Source organism: Vanessa atalanta, chromosome 7 (assembly GCF_905147765.1).
Source record: "Vanessa atalanta chromosome 7, ilVanAtal1.2, whole genome shotgun sequence".
NCBI classification, from domain to species: Eukaryota; Metazoa; Arthropoda; class Insecta; order Lepidoptera; family Nymphalidae; genus Vanessa; species Vanessa atalanta.
This window is the reverse complement of record NC_061877.1, coordinates 8,121,522-8,139,162: the sequence shown is the minus strand read 5'-3', so window position 1 is coordinate 8,139,162 and position 17,641 is coordinate 8,121,522. Positions and strand designations below refer to the sequence as shown.

Below are 17,641 nucleotides of genomic sequence, written 5' to 3'. Positions count from 1 at the left end.
ATTAAGAATGAGCTATTTTATTCGAGGCTACGAGGTATAATTTAAAAATCGTCTTTATATGTATTTCAGACTCGCGTGTTCCAGGGCTAGAGAAGTCTGAGCATGTTCAACTAAATAGAGAGCTGTCAGAATAGGAAGCATGTTGCTTTATACAAACAGAAATGGAAATAAAAATAGTCAGTTACGTCCTTTGAAATGTTTACGTTTAATTTTCTTTGTAAGATAAACCTTAGCCTTATCTAATTTATAATAAAATCGTCTAAAGATTATTGTAATGTTTCTTTACGAATTGGATAAATTTTGGTCGCCAAGAAGTAACGATATCGTCTTGAAACGTTTAAACAGCCGGTTTAAAATAAATGGAAGGCCATACGCAGCGACTAAAACAATCGTCGCAATATTAAAGTGCGGTATATCAATCTTTTTTGACGTCAATTGTACTTTTACGTCAAATATCAAACAGACAAGAGAAAATGTACAATATTGCAATTTAGTTAAATTTAAACAAAAGACGTCATTAATTGTTCAAATTAATAACAATTCCACATCACAAGACTAGTCACGAATGTTTTTATAACTAGTAAAACTTTCACGGTGACAACGATTATGAAGTTTATTATTAAGGAAAGTCGTGACTACTGACATACAGTGAGTCTCTTTGCGTCATAAGCGAAAATAGTCTTTGTGATGAGAGGAATACATTCTATAAACCCATGAAATGAATAGACGAGAGCACATTTACACGTGATGATCATTACAATAGTAATATAAACATGAATAGAAATCCTTGCTGTAAGACTTGAAGAATTAATTATTTCCATAGTGCCAAGAAAGGCTAACCTCGTTAACTATAAATAATACGAAACTTATGAACAAGAACATGAAACGTATTTCTTATAATATATAATATATCTGACGGTGATTGGTCACCCAATAGAAAATGGCCCTATAAGAAATATTAACCATTTCTTGCATCGCTAATTCGCCATCAACCTTGGAAACTAAGATGTTGTGTCTCTCGTGTTTGTAGTTACACTGGCTCATTCAACCCTTCAAAGCGGAAAACAACAATACACCCAGTACCGTAAGGTATACAGTATACAGCACTACGGTAGAATATCTGTTGAGTGGATGGTACGTACTCAGACGGGCTTGCTCAAAACCCTACCACCAAGTGACACGTCGTTGTCACGTCAAAAGTCTAAATTTGAACCAGGTGAAACTGCGAGGCGCAGTTTCTTATATAAAAATGTTTTATACTCAAGCTTGTGACAAGCGCTGCATCTTCTGTTAATAATTTTTGGTTTAATAGGCATTAAAATATCTCTATTTAGCCTGTTTTTTTAGTAAATATGATATTATACTAAATCAAATTAACTATATATTAGACCTATATAAACAACATATCGTTGAAAATAATGTAGAAAGATACATTTTAAAAAGTGAAAATACCTCACTTGGATTTCCTCTGAAAAGTTTTACTTGAACGAATTGTAAATAATTAACGGACATTTTTATTTGCACGAAACTTTTAAAACTAATATGTTATTAATTTTGATAAGGATTTATTCTGTGTCAAATAACTTGACCTATAGTCACCGGGAAGTGGGTGAACGTCAGTAGGTAAGTGAACGTTAACGCAAGCAGCATTATTATATAACAAAGAAACTAGAGAACCGATTTCAATGTAAAATACGTGATTTTGCATAAACTTCTTGTTTACGGTTGTCACGATATTAACAAAGAAAATAAACCTTTTGAAAGGCTAACATTGATGACAGCTTCGACTAGTAAACACGGTTTATATATAAAGTATTTGTATGTAAAATTTTCTTTGATTTTCATGGGTACCCAAATGGGAGTCAAGAGACTAAAGTATAAATCGTTTTATTCGTTTTAGAATAATTGTTGAATATACATAAAAACGTAAGCGTCAATTTAGCTCCTCCTTTTTTATGTTGTCTCATAAGACGGTGCTATGGCGCAGAGAGCTATCATCTTTAGAGATAAATTTAGAATAAACAATAAGATGATTTAATAAGTATTCTAGGGTAATGACGATCCAGGCTATTGTACATTTCTGTCAAGCAACCCAGAGTTAGGAAATTGACGGTGTTACACTTTCGCAAGTGTTCGTCTTCGTGTGGTCCTGCCCCAATGACTCTCTGTTCGCGTCCGATCTTAGATTCGTCCCAATGGAATAATGAGTGTTTAGAATAGTGAGTACACCTGTGTTTGTATAAACACCTGCACACTATCATTTCTCTTGCGCTGGCTCATCGTTAGGATTGTCTGTCGTAATCGAACAATAAACTAAGGGATTATTCATGAATAATTAGTTTATCTTTGCCTAAATATTAATGATATTCCTAAATAAAACACCAAAAATAATTCCGCTTTCCCATACATTCATTTTTAGTATTACGATATGGCAAGTGTTTAAGCTGAGTCTACTTTCACTTCTTGGAAGTTATTTTCTAATAGCTCTTGATTTAACTAAACATTTACGGAAGTATCCTTTATTTTCCAATTAATCCTGTGAATACATTATTTATTTCTTAATGATATGATATATATTTCTTTTAATCTTTTTTAAATTCTCTACCTTAGTCAACAAATCGTAAGATCTTTATACTAATTTCATTAATTCAAATATTTTATTTAGAATCAATTTCTTTGTAGTTTATACAAATTTATTGATTTCTAGTATCTTTGATTTGGTTGAGTAAATAATTTGAAATGAATGACTTGGAAAACAGTTCCGCAATACAATATATTCTTCTTTTAAAAGCGTGTAATTTGTATTCGAATTTTCATGCAGGAAACTTTTGGAAATAATTAATTTATGTATATGTTTTAAATCGCGTCTTTTATCTCCAGAATCCACATTTCGAACCGGTACTGGCGGTACCTTGTACGATGGTTCAACAAATACGGGTAAATGAAGATAATAAAATTCTCATCTCTCACCTTTGCATCGCCAACACCTGCTTGAGTGGTGTATAAAAGATATAAGTATATATTGTTTTAAAACTCTTAATTTAAATTGCTTTATTTAACTTTAAGAATTAACTTGCTCTTAATATTCAATACTTTAATATCGAATACTTGAAACGTGGAGACACCATTGGATATTTAAGTCTCAATCGGCACTTGAAGTAGTAATAAAATAGAAAGTGTCACTTATTTAACATATGACGTCAATGTTACAATTTAAACATTTTTTTTCTCGATTCTTCCATGTAATTATAATAAGGATAGGCATATCACTCAGAGCTTTTATTCAGAACCGTTTTCAAAATAAAATATGAAAACTGAATTAAATATCACTGATCGTATTTTATTTTTACGTATCGCATCAGACTGTCTGGCAACATGACTGCCGTCTGAGATATTAATTCTATATAATCGTATAGAACCGTCTTCATATTTTTATAACTATTGACCGCGATCAAAGAAATTTCCAGATTTTTAATAAGATGACGTTGTTTTAACGTATTTATTTAAAGATATTTATAAATGACGGAACTCGTATTTTATATACTGCTAAATACCTACAATTCTGTTTGGCTGATTATATTATTTCAATTTAAGACTGACTGGCGTAATAATCTCTTTTTTATGTTATCTTGAATTTTGGTACAACTCAAATCCACTATGCAAAGTAAATTTTAATTCTCTGCCTCGCAGACAGCAATACATAGATGTAACAATATTAAATTGAACTCTTAAGAATTGGCGTCTTTAATCAATGAGTGAGCGAACGCAATTTAAAACTATCTTTTTATAGAATCAAGTCGCTATTGTTATTTAAAGAATCGAATTAAGCCAATTTTATGTCTATAATATTATTTGCTTTATAAATAGTAAAAGATCAACGCAAATACTATGGCTCATAATATAAACATTTGTTTATATGATGTAAGATTTTAATTTCATAGATTATGGACGTATGTATGTAAATAAATGTATTTGTATATCGTGTAAGCTAGTCAGTCAAGTTAACAGAGTTCATGATTTAATTAATTTATTAATTTGTATTGTTTTGTTTAAAACTCATTAGTCTCAACTATTGATTACGGATTCAAACCCAGACCAGTTCCACACTATTTTCAAGTCCTTATATTTTAATCTCGTACCCAGTACTGTGAATTTAATTTATTGCTTTCTTATTATTTTTCTATTATTTTATATGAACACATACAGGGAGTATTTATTATTATTTGTAAAGCCCAAACAAAAACCGCTAGCTACGTTCCTGATAACTGTATCTTGGATAGATGTTCGTCGTTGTACTTTTCCTATATATGTACTACGAGAAGGTTGTTTTAAGCTTCTTAACATAAGCTACAAGTACAACTTTCTCCTTTGAAATTAAGTAATATTTATAAATAACGGTTTTAGAATCGAATGCCATTTATAGCTAAGCTTACTGGTCTATCTATATTATCGCAATACTTTGCAATAATGTAGTTAACGGACAGACGTGAACTCTAGCAGATCAGGTTTGCGGAAGCCGGTTGAGGATTAGAAAATACGTTGTTGATATTGTTGTGAAATCATAAAAGTAAATACTTATAGCACTTAAACTTAAATGATAAATTTTCTCTAATTGTAATTATTCATTTAGTTGGCGGCCAATGTGAACTTATGGTGTAAACGGTCTTCGCAGACTTTTACCAACTGCTTTCTTTACGCCAATCCTCTCAGAAAGTACTAATATAGGCAACAACAAAAACCTCAGTGTAAGTTGATGCGTTTGTATATTTGATCGACAGAAGCGTCGCATAAGTCATTTTTTACCCCCTGAAATTTTTGTGACTTACCAGTCCCCAGCGTAGTGCGCCGTTATCGGACCTTATCCGTGTTTTCGGGGGCGGCACTGGATCGCTTTCGCATGCTACCATGACGACCTGACCGTTGGCCCGCCTATGCAGGCCCTAGCATTAATCCCTACAAGTCTGCTCTTATTAATCAGTGTTTTTGTTCTCTTACAAGAACATAAATTTGATACTATACGATTTGTCTCCAAACTATTTATACACTTCCGAGGCATTTCGCAGATTAGATTTAGATATTGGCAGTGAGCTTTATATTGTCATCTAGAATATTCTAACGCTTGCATTTTGAAATATTTATACATAAGTAAAATCATTCAGTATGTGTCATCATTGGAAGTATTGTAAATGTGTTAAGCCAAATTTCATGTCTAGGTATATAGTCTGTTTCTTATACTCCTAAATATTTGAATTATAATGGGATATAAACACCTACCGCTAAAATAAATAATGAAAAATATACGTATATACAATTATATATAAATTTTGGACACAAAAAGTAATTGAAATACTGATATTATTTCATTTAAGACTCTGTACTTATAAAATATTAAAGATGTCGCTGAAAAAATAACATTATAAATAAAATGAACTATACAAACAAAGAGGTTATTTTTTTGTGAAATTGTTGAACACTTAAGTAAGTCCTAATGTACGTAAGTTTTCCATTTAAGTTTATTTTTGATAATAAGTCAAGTGGGTTTGTTCACCTGCGTGTTTGTATGTTTCCGTTGGGTTCAATGACTCACAATAAAACGGTCTTCTCGTTTATACGGTCGCACCGACTGACGCATTTGGGGCGTCTGGGACACGTCTAAATTTGTTTCCTATCTTATTATTCATTGCACATTTAATTTGTGCTAAATTATAATGCATATAAGTGTTGATTATTAAGTATAATGGATAAAAACACTGAACGAAGAATATATAAGCGACAAGGGCATATATAGTTTACTGCTCAAGTGAGCTGATTTAGTATTACCATACGAGTGAGTGGAAACCCATAAACATTTTTGGTACTAAGTCTATTTATGTAAATAATAAATACTAACATAACATTGTTATGATTTTGTGTTCTGTATTCTTGATAGAGTAAATTTTGGTTGATGTTTATTGGTTTATTAACATGGTTAATGTTGCCTGAATTCGAAAATATAAATTCAATTACGTCTACTGTTAGGTTTATTTTATATCGCGATCGTGGTCTTAGAAACGCACAGTACGAATCTTTTCTGGTTATACATTATATACGTGAGCTCATTTCATTGTCGTGGCCACATCTTAATTCGTGTTGACCTTGACAATTAAATATATTTCACATTGATAAATAGTACCCATAATACATTTGGACCCAGATATTACCGTATCGATATTGAATTAAATCCCATCTGCGATTTGCAACGTCTTACTGGCCGTCGTATCGATTACGATGTCTCCCACGATTAGTATGTTTAAAATATGTGCTCGTATTGATAAATAACCTTGTAACAGTTTAATTATTTTTAAAGATGTTTGATAATGATTTTATAAGACCGTTGTGAGGTCGAACAAATAGGCCACCTTATGGTAAGTGGTCCCCACTATCTATATGCGTGTCTATTGGCGTTGTTAGAAATATTAACCATTATTTATTTACGCCAATGAGGCGCCAACCTTCGACACTAAGATATCATGTCCCATGTGCCTGTATTTACACTGGGCCTCTCATCCTTCAAACCGGAACACAAATATAATTGCTGGTTGGTGGTAGATATGTAACCACCGGTGGTACCGGCTTGCACAAAGTCCTATCACCTAGTAATGTCACATTTGCAAATAATTCTAATTCCGAATATATTACGTGTTACATAACCAAAAATATATCGAATATTCTATCATTTATTTATAATTTTATAAAGGCCTTAACTAATGAATTTAATTAACGATGCCGCATATAACCCAGCGTGCCGTTACACAATCAGTCGTAATATTTCATATAAACGGTTAGGCGCAGCCCAAATGTCAGTATTGACGTCATATGGGCGGCTCCGGCACTATATATAATCCTTTACTACGAGCAAGGGCTAAGTGACGGATGATGCGTTACAATAGCTAATGCATACATAAAGGCCGACCTTACTGCTAATCGAGTTTTCATACCTAGGTTTATATAGTCATTCTAATATATGTAGAGAGTATTATAATTTTGTATTAATTATAAATCTTATTCATATAACAATATATGATTATGAGTACAATTCGTTTGTAAATATGTTTAATTTGAAAGGCTATTTTGCGTCGTTATAAGTTTAAAAGTTACTCAATCAATGACCTAGTGTTATATAAATTACGCTTCTGGAATAACTATATTACGATGGTAATTATCTAAATGTCTATAAATAAGTTTGCTGGAAATATAATTAATTTCTAGTTTCAAACTCGATTTACGCAACACTTCAAAGACTAACTAAAACGTATATACGATATCGTACCTGACCTTAATTAGAGTAGTGATCCACATAATGTCGCAATACGATTATAATATGCACTTCTATGCGTTCTAAAAGAAATCAGATGGAAATAACCATTGGCAGAGTTTAGACTCATTTGACGTCACTCAATCCTTAACTGCAGAGGGGCCCTTCGATGCACGTGCGACCTATTTACAAATGTATTAACTCTAAATTCGAATACTGATTGATGCCAGTAGTTTCGGTACGATTTAATTTAGATATATATAAATATATGACATGATTTGAACTGTTATTTATATATAAGAAAGATATAATACTGATAATTTAGTTATCTAATTTGTGTTGAAATTAAATGTTAAATATTATGAGTCTTTTATTTATTATGGTTTACAATATTGTTAATGGCCATATTTTTAATTATATCGGATTGATTTAAGGAATAACATGTCTAGATCCAGTTATTAACATTTATTAAGCTCTAGACACGAACAAAATGTATATTCTTGATTTTGGTTATAAGCCCACATTTATACGTATGTAATAGGTTTTTGATCTGCTCGGTTTATTTGTATAAATATATTTTTCTTTATTAATTATAATTACTAACCATAATATAAAATATTTGAGTTTTTCTTGTTCTTTTGTATTTATTTTGTCAATTTTGATCTGATTTTACGTGTCGTAAATATTATTACGCAGAATATTGTAAGAGATGAAGTGTCGAATCGAATGTATATTACCAAAAAAACACACCTTTCGCAATGAGCTTTTACAATTAAATATATGGGACGATAAAATCTACCTTCAAAACGTGTGCGTATTTTGGAAGCAAGCCACGGTTTTCCGCAATGTACGTTCGAATGATCGTTTGTTTTTGATTGCAGTATATTAACAAATAATGTTAATTTCAAAAACTTAACTAAAATACCGTGGAATACGGTCTAAGTTCGAATACAGCAAATTTTGTGATCCAAGATCATAGTTGTGTTTAATGATTTTGGAGGATAACGCTCGTATCTGTCTTCGCAAATCAAGCGCAACGTTTCAAAGAAACTGCGTCTGCGTAGTGTCTATTCCGTCAGTGTAAGAATATTGCGCATTTCAATTAGTCATTGTTGAGATTTACCTTCGTGGTATGTTTTAATTGAAGCAGATGTGTACAAATTCTTCACTAATTCCACGAATCACAGGGCAGTTATATTTCATTTCTGTTTATAACTGTCCAAACAAATCCATCTATTACTGAAAAAAAAAAAGTTGCGTAATTGTGTTGTAATTTTCTATAAGACTGGGAAACATTTAGAGGGAAAGGAAAATAACTTTATCTATAAAGTGCTAATCGTATCTGTTATCGTTATAAACAAATGATGTATCAGATCAGATAGCAAAAAATATTTCACAATTTATTTTTAATATAAAAAAATGTTTTTGATGTTTATATCAAGTTTAATATTTCTTAAATAATATTTATGAATTTTTATGTTGTTAAACCTACTTATCTCGTGTGGACATAGTTATTAGTGACTTTTATTTTTTGCTACTAATTGTATAATTATGACGGTTATTTTCCTTGTAAAAAGAATAGAGTATAGTCATTATAAATATAATTACAAAACAGCTAACACAAACTACACGGTTTCGATAAATTTTAAAAATTATTTATAATACAAGATTTTTCATAAATAAAAACCAATAGCCTATTTCCTTTTCGTCAATATCGGATGAGTTTTAAGTAGAGCGAAAGTTGAAAATAATGAAAAATAATTTCCACTAATGCGAAGTCATTTTGTTAAGATTTTTAATTAGCTTATAATCGTTATTCTTATTACTTATTTTGCAATTCAATACAATCTATAACTTGTTCTATACGTGTATCGTAAAGCAATTGATAAAAGCAAGGTAAGAAATCTAAGCAAACATCATTGGTATTAACAATCAACAGTTTAAACATTGTTTAATTTGCTTTATTAATTAAAGTATACTTATATTTTATAATAATAACAAAAGCTCGATTAGCGTAACATTATAATTTTGTTTTGCTTGTAGTAATAATATTCATAAAATGACGTAGGATACGACATATTGGATTGCGTCAGAACACAAAGACCGACTCACAAAATAAAAACGTAGTAGCTATGGTATCGAAGTAAGGTGACCAGTGACGTATTATGACGTCAGAGCCTCGTATTGATCGCCCTAAAAATATCCCTTCACGGTCAACCCCTGCCGTTAATATAATGCAGTTAGAACTTTCAATAGTTAATTAGGCCTCAAAAACCTTGGTAATATTATGCAAATAACCCTAATTATAATTATTATGTATTTAATTATATTATTAATTACTCTACATTATTCTATAGTATATTGTAAAAGAATATTATCTAGAATATCATGTAGTTTGTATGGTTTTTTTTCACACAAGTATTACACATTTTATTTTGTTTTGTAAGGCCCAATTTCGACTACTGTTTCATTTTATCAGTAAAATGTAAATGTAATGTAATGTGATGGTAAGGTGCTTCATATTTTCAAAAATATTCGTTATTTTGTATGAAGATATAACAAAAGATTTTTGGCCATTAATTTTTTTTAGCGACAGAATACTTAAGTACCTTACTTAACTTATGATTTTTCAATTACACTATCAAATTTAATTAGTTTTAGTGTAAATTCGCTTTTGTAAAAAAAAATTAGGTACTTACGAAATATATGCTTTTCTATATATATTTTTTTTATGTCAGAGGTGGCAAACGAACAGGAGGCTAACCTGATGGAAAGTGACTACCACCGCACATAGACATCTGCAACACCGGGGGGCTTGCAGGTGCGTTGCCGGCCTTTCAGGAAGGGAAATATAAAAAATACGTTTCTAAGAATCAGATCCTACATCTAGTAAACTATATTATAACATCTATTCAAAACGAAATTAAAAAGATATCAATAATATGTCGTATTATATTGTAGTACACGTACCTAACTCGACTCTTTTTGTGACTCTTATCCCAACGAAATAAAACCTACTTTCCCTTGATACAATTTCCAAAGAATGTCACAATTGCGTATCAACTCATGTCAGTCTATGACATTGGCGGTAGAAAAACATCCCACGCTTGTTACGTATTTAGCGTCACCGTATATACTATTACAACGGGTTTCATATCTACCCAATTCTAACCGACCTACTGACCATGGCTTAAAATAAAATATATTAGAATATCACTCATTCGTGTTTTTGTACTAAAAATAGTAAATTATTCGAATTCGAATTATAAAATAATAAACCATTTACCATGTTTTGAGTATTATTTATCATATTTCGATACGCAATTAAAACCAATCGTAAATAAAAATTTAAAATTTTCACTGAATTATTCTAGAATCTAGATCATAGTCATCTATTGAAATATCTACTATACGTCATGTTAGCCACATATGTATAGATATTGTTATTAAAAACTTATACCTATATGAAAAACATCAAGCGCTTGCGTAATTCATCTCCTTCACAAAATATTAGTTACAGATTACTTTACAATTGTGTGTCTTTTCATTGAGTCGATATTTAGCATGCAAATGGTATTCAATTGTTTCTGAACCAACTCGCTAATCAATACAGCATTTTCATGGATAATCCGTCAATAATGCGATTTGTTCCTCTTAACTTATTAGTATAGCTTTACATTCACGAGATTTTTTTTTAAATGTACAAACCAAAAACACACATATAGTATTGTTGTATGGAAGAGCGAAGCCACCTGACAAAACTTCTAGGCTTTGGTTCCTATAATTGTTGCAAATGATGTACTATATCTGTAAAACAATAAAAAAATATTTATTTATCTATTCCTACAGATTTAAATCTCAAATATGCTAATATAAACATATCACATTGATGTTTGTTGTAATGAATTACCTACATGAAACAAATTATTCGTTATTAATAAAGTATGAAATGTGTCTAACGGAAAACGATATATTATTAGTAATTAACTTATTTTTACTCTATAAAAACAGAAACGAGATTGAAATGCATCCATTAAAATTAGGTTTATGGCACAAACAAATGTAAATATACAATGTTTAGCAATTCTGTAATAAATAACTTTCCAATTTGTTATTTTTATATAATCGATTTTCTGATTTTCTTAACTTCTCGTGTGTGTTTTATAGTTAGACTATTTAATTATTTATAATTATTTTAGTCATTATATAAAAACTATAAAACAGCGATGTTTATTTACACTAAAAAATAACGTAATTCGACGTCATTATTTTAATAGTTGCGCAAATCTACAAACAACTACTACAAACAATCGCTATTCATTGCGAGTTTTCTTCCTGTACAGCTAAGATGTCCTTGATTGACATATACGTTAACTGAATATACAATATGTGCGTATTTTATTATATTTTTTCTCTTATTCCTATCTGTAACTATAACGAGATTGTGTTTTTTTCAAACGCCTCCGTGAGATCAGTATGTTTTCGTTCAACGTTGAGTGTGCCTCTGTTTATTCGGAAAACTGAAATGTTTTACGGAATAACGTGTACTAACCGCACTCTCTTTTCACACATGGCTTTTAAACTAAATACGTTTATTTTTAATATTATTCTTGCTGGAATATATTCCAGGTATCGGTTAATTGTAATTGGTAAATAAAACACTCTTCGTTTCGAAGTAAAATTATAGAATAAGCGAATCGACGATTAAAATTGCATGTGTTACTTTCTTTGAATTTATGATTCAATTTTATGGTCCATTGGAATAATAAGCACAACGTAAAATGTTATTCATATGTCAATTCCAAATACAAATATTTCTTGAAAAAAATCTTTAAACATTATTAATGTCTGCTACTGTTAAAGATTTTCGTGAATTAAATTAAATTCTTTCTAAAAATAATAATCTGGTTGTGAAATAGATATTTTTTTTGGGTGTTCGAAATAACTTTTATAATCACGAATACCAAAAAGATAGTTATCAAAGCTTCACGTAATTAATAGCTCAATAAATACCATAAAACTAACATTCGCAAAAGCACGTCTGTACGTACGCGGTGCTCATACGTAGACTATCCGTTCTTTTTTCGTCTTGTACAAATAATCAAGACGATTTTAATTGTTAAATCGTGCCTGTCCGTGTGTTCTAAATATTTCTTGAAATAAAGCTTTGTTTAAAAAAAAACAGCTGATTGCATTCGTGAAAAAGCTAATGAGCTTATTAAGGATTATTTATAATTAAGTATAAAAAGAAATAAAAGAAGCCGAGATGTTATGGCCGAGTGGTTAGAACGCGTACATCTTAACCGATGCTTTCGGGTTCAAACCCAGGCAAGTACTGAATTTTCATGTGCTTAATTTGTGTTTATAATTCATCTCGTGCTCGGCGGTGAAGGAAAACAGGAAAACCTGCATGTGTCTAATTTCAACGAAATTCTGCCACATGTATGTTCCACCAACGCGCATTGGAGTACCGTGGTTGTATACGCTCCAAACCTTTCCCTCAAAGGGAGAGGAGGCCTTAGCCCAACAGTGGGAAATTTGCAGGCTTTTAATGTAAGTATAAATATACACTAAGTTAACTGCTGTTTATATTTTACGCATACGATAGTACAGCTCGTCATCTTTTAATTTGCTGCTAAAATAATTAATATCATTGTTGTTCTTTGAACTGAAAATCATTAAGTATAGGTACTTATATCAAAACGATTGCAATATTTGCATAAAAACGTAATTAGAGAACAAGTTTGTTGATTTGAAGAACTTTGATATATTATATAAATATTTAATTAAAAACAACATACTCGTAAACGAGATAAGAAAATTAAATATTCATAATTCAATATAAAATAGTGACAAATACAGCAGTCTTGTTGAATGTACTTTATTGACTCTATTGAAGATTTTAATGAATCAAAATACACTATAAATTATAAAAATAATTCATCTCTTTCTGTCATCATTGACTTGACATTAGAATGAAGAGGAAAAAATATTGTGAATTAATTAATATCTAAACAACACCGATGGGTAAATCCGTAAGTCATAAATAAGACATATGTGCTGGTTTTTTTTTTTTTTTAAATAAACAAATACTTGTTTGTTTATATGATGAGAAAAACTGTTACACAGAAAACAAAGGCAATTAATTTTTTTTTAACAAGTGATCAGTTTAATTAGTTGTGGCATCCAAACAGGAAAACAAATTGCGTCGTAGCAAAAACGAAAATAACCTGTAAACAAAACGTTGTACAGGAGAGCTGCACTAGTGGAAACCAGTCTAGGTTTTAATTCGGTAAACATAAAGTTTAAAATACGGAAACAATTTATACTAACGTTTGATGTACGTATCTCATTCGCAGAATTAATTGCGACCATCAATTTATCGCAGGAACTATTAAATTAAGGACGTTTAACGCTGAATTTTATGCCATTGTTTCATTTTTTTTCTAGTTCTTTAACGATGCTTTATAGTAAAATGTATACATACAAACGTATTATATAACAAAAACAATGGAAATAGGTACGTAATAATAAATATAAAAACTGAGACAAAACATTTTTTTAAAAGGTTTAATACTTATATCTCTGTTTGCCCGTTATAGTCTTTCCCTCGGAAAATAAACCACAATTTCTTGTGTTAATTACACACACATTTTTTCTTCTGTGTAACGTTTATTCGAATAACAACTCGTTTTATCTTCTATCTCTTTTATTCTTTATTGACCACAAACAATACTTTTGTAGGATACAAAAGACGGATTTAACGCCTATTAGGCATACTCTGTTAGTCAACCTTTAGATCGAACAGATATTAACATTGACGTCATATGTAATAAAAACATTTAGAAATAATATTTCAGGTTTGTTATTACAAACACGAAATATACCTACACAGTACAAATAAAGCAAAAAGCAGTATTTATATGGTACAGACTATTTGAAGGGAATAAATATACTCGCACATATATTTATTTATTTATTTGTTACTTTCTAATATAGAAAACGTCATGAACCTATATAGTTTGTAAACGATATTGTAGATCGACGTGAATTGAGTTTGAAGAATTTTTTCATTGTAACGACAGTACATTTAACATTGGATAGAAAATCGATGTCGATTAAATATTCATAAAGAAAAATGAACTTGACTAGAAATCGACATTTCATTGCCGTTTTGCTTGGAAACATTTTCAATTCAAGACGTAATTTATTCTATAAAACCTTAGTCTCTGTCGCACGAAGTTACGAATCGAAATTGTATTCGTTACGCCTTTTTATATGAAGTTTTACCATCGATTTTTCATTTAAAAGAATTTAATATAAATCTAATACTAATATAATAATGTGTAGATATAATATTACTTTAACTAAAACTCCTGACCGAAGTTCGACCATGTTATGGCTCTCTCTCATGATCGGATGGGGTCACAATAGTACCAAAAGTTTTATGTAACATTGCTAACTCCGTATTGGAACTGCAACTGGGAATTTCTCGTCATAATACAAATACTTTACTTGGTGGTAGGGCTTTGTGCAAGCCCGTCTGGGTAGGTACCACCCACTCATAAGATACTCTACCGCCAAACCAGTGTAACAAGGGACGTAACATCTTAGTTCCCAGGGTTGGTGGCGCATTGGTGATGTAAGGAATTTATTATTTCATATAGCGCTTTGTCTACAAAACTTCCCGAACATACCGCTTCATATTTAAATGATTTAGTCTAAGCGATGTTATTATTGGTCGATCCTAGGTTTTCGGAGTATAGTCACAACTTTACTTGATACAAGCGTTTAGATGAAGTCAATAGAAATATCAGTAACAACGTAATAGTTTTTAGCACAAATGTGTAAAAAAACACGTATTTATGATTTATCACGTTTGTTGACTAAACACGTAGAAATAACAAGTCATTCGTCTTCTTGTTTGTACCTCTGTATTCAAAGGATTCGTTCGAGTTGAACGAACGTAACGTATGAACCCTTTGTTTACACTACAATAAAATAATTATTTTTCTTTGTATCCAGGATATTTTATACAGGACTTATTGGAACCGAGCCAGGAACTTACGTTTAATTCGATAGTTGGCATTGTTATCTTTATTTATAAATATATAAGAAGTAATGAGTGGTGGCTCAGAGCTAGAACATTTATTTTCGTTTAGGAATAATAAGTTGTTTTTCTTTTTTTAATTACGTTTGTCTTGCAAGGTTATTTTAGGTACAACATCTTAAATAATTGAGATTTCTTTTTTTATTATTATCAATTTTAATTTATTCTTAACCGAAACAAAGACAATAGCATCCAGAAATCACAAGTATGTGCCCAAACAATTTTCTTGAGCCAAAAATATTTAAAAAAGATACGGACATAGATTATCACATAATTCTGGTCTGGTCTCAAAGTGAGCAAAAAGTATTTTTAATTAATGTAATACGACAAAAAATTGTTGATGGAATAAGTATTTCATTGCATTGTTTCTGAGATATAGGTACGTAGCGGGCGTAGATAATTTAACTAATTAGACGTAAAATAAACTGAAAAGAAGCATTACATTAAATGAGTAGTTATATAAATCATGATATATTACGATAAATGATGTTAAAATGTTAAACGGTAATTTTCTTTTTGTTCTAGCTAATTCAATAGCTTTTGTGCGATGTCGGAACAAAAACGTAAAACGAGTGTAAAAATCTTCAGCATCAAAAATTTTGTCATTGATGTGGGAAAAAGTCCTTCATGCAAACTACAACTACAAGTATATAAGTTTATAAAATCTTGGCTACAGAATACAAAGTAAATTTAAGATACTTAAATAACCAGAAGCACTCATAATGCCAAATAAAATAATAATATTCATTTTATTGCACCAAATTAGCTAGATGGCGATCAAAAGACAGTTAAACTAATTTCTGGTTCAATGCCAAGTGCAACACGAATATGAACTAACGGTTTATTCTTATCATATACGAATAGATTCGAAGTTTCGAGAACGAAGTATATAATATTTATATATAATAAATATTGTAATACATATCTATCATTCAATAGGATATTTATGTTTATTGGAAAATGCACAATATTTAAAACAGAAAATAAAGCAATAATAAGACTTTAGTTGAAAAGTGTAAAAAATCTTGAATAGGTTGTGTCGAAAAGGGATTCTTCATTTCCTGTTTCATGTTATAACATGGTGCTTGATCTCGAATAATTGTATGTCCGAGTGATACGTGATATTGTTTGGCACATGCCAATTAAATGCCTGAAAATTAGAAGTGAGCAAAGGGAGTATGTGTAGCTAATATAAGCTAACATGTACGTTCAGTTAGCAGCATGAATTACTAACAAGTTCAGTGTGGCAGACGGTAACTCCACTGCGAGTATCTAGACGTAGAATTATTCTAGTACAAAAGGTTCTTTTTCAGATGGTAACGTGTTAAATTTATAAACTGTATTTGTCTTACCAATAATTCAACATTATCTAATAAAAAAGTTTTGCCTACTGGCATACTAAGAAGTATTTGTTTATCTTCAGTCCGAAGCAAATTAATTCACAGACAATGGAAATATTAAGCATTAATTATTCCTTACGTTACAAACTACAACGTCTGAGTTTTTATGTACCTCGTAACACTGGCAGACACACGCTTAGCACCGGAAGAGAGCTGTGCAAAGGCTTCTTTGTAATTTGATGTTTAAATAAAAACATATTAAGTGATATACAAAAAAATATAGAGGTATTTAACGAAAACTTTTGTATGAATATATACGTACCACGGATGTGTATTTTTGTTTGTTACTTGAAGGACTATCATTCCGAGGTCACCGTCACCAATTACCCTTACGAACCTTAATTGAAACGCATGCTAGTAATAATAAGCTGTGTCATGCAATAATGCTAATCATAAAATAACGTAACAGACAGACGATGTTATTTAATGTTTTTGCGTATCGACAAACTTAGGAGTCGTTTGTATTCATAGGCCAACTATTTTTAATTTGCAAAACTTGCTACCGCGTTCTTTAATATCAAGGATTCGTTTGCACTTCATAGAAATCATTAATTTTGAAAGTATGCTTCATTATTGCAATTTTGTATATATAGTTATTTATTTTTCCTTATAAATACCTATTTCGATAGAAATAGTTAATAACTGCAAGTGACTTCAAATGTTTTAAGTATAAACGAATAAAATTATTTATATATGTTATGAACAAATTATTATTAATTAATGAGATTATTAATACACTACAATTATTCCAAACCAATTATTCCAAATATACAATTATTCTAAACCAAATAAAGACAAAATTATATGCAAAAAATATTTACTTTAAGCCGAAAAGCT

General features: G+C 30.4%; 1 protein-coding gene across 3 annotated transcripts in view; it reads right to left on the bottom strand.

Annotated features, from left to right (window-relative positions):
* Positions 1-17,641, bottom strand: part of LOC125065463 — a 157,899-nt gene that overhangs the window by 39,525 nt on the left and 100,733 nt on the right. The gene's annotated exons all lie outside the window — the stretch shown is intronic.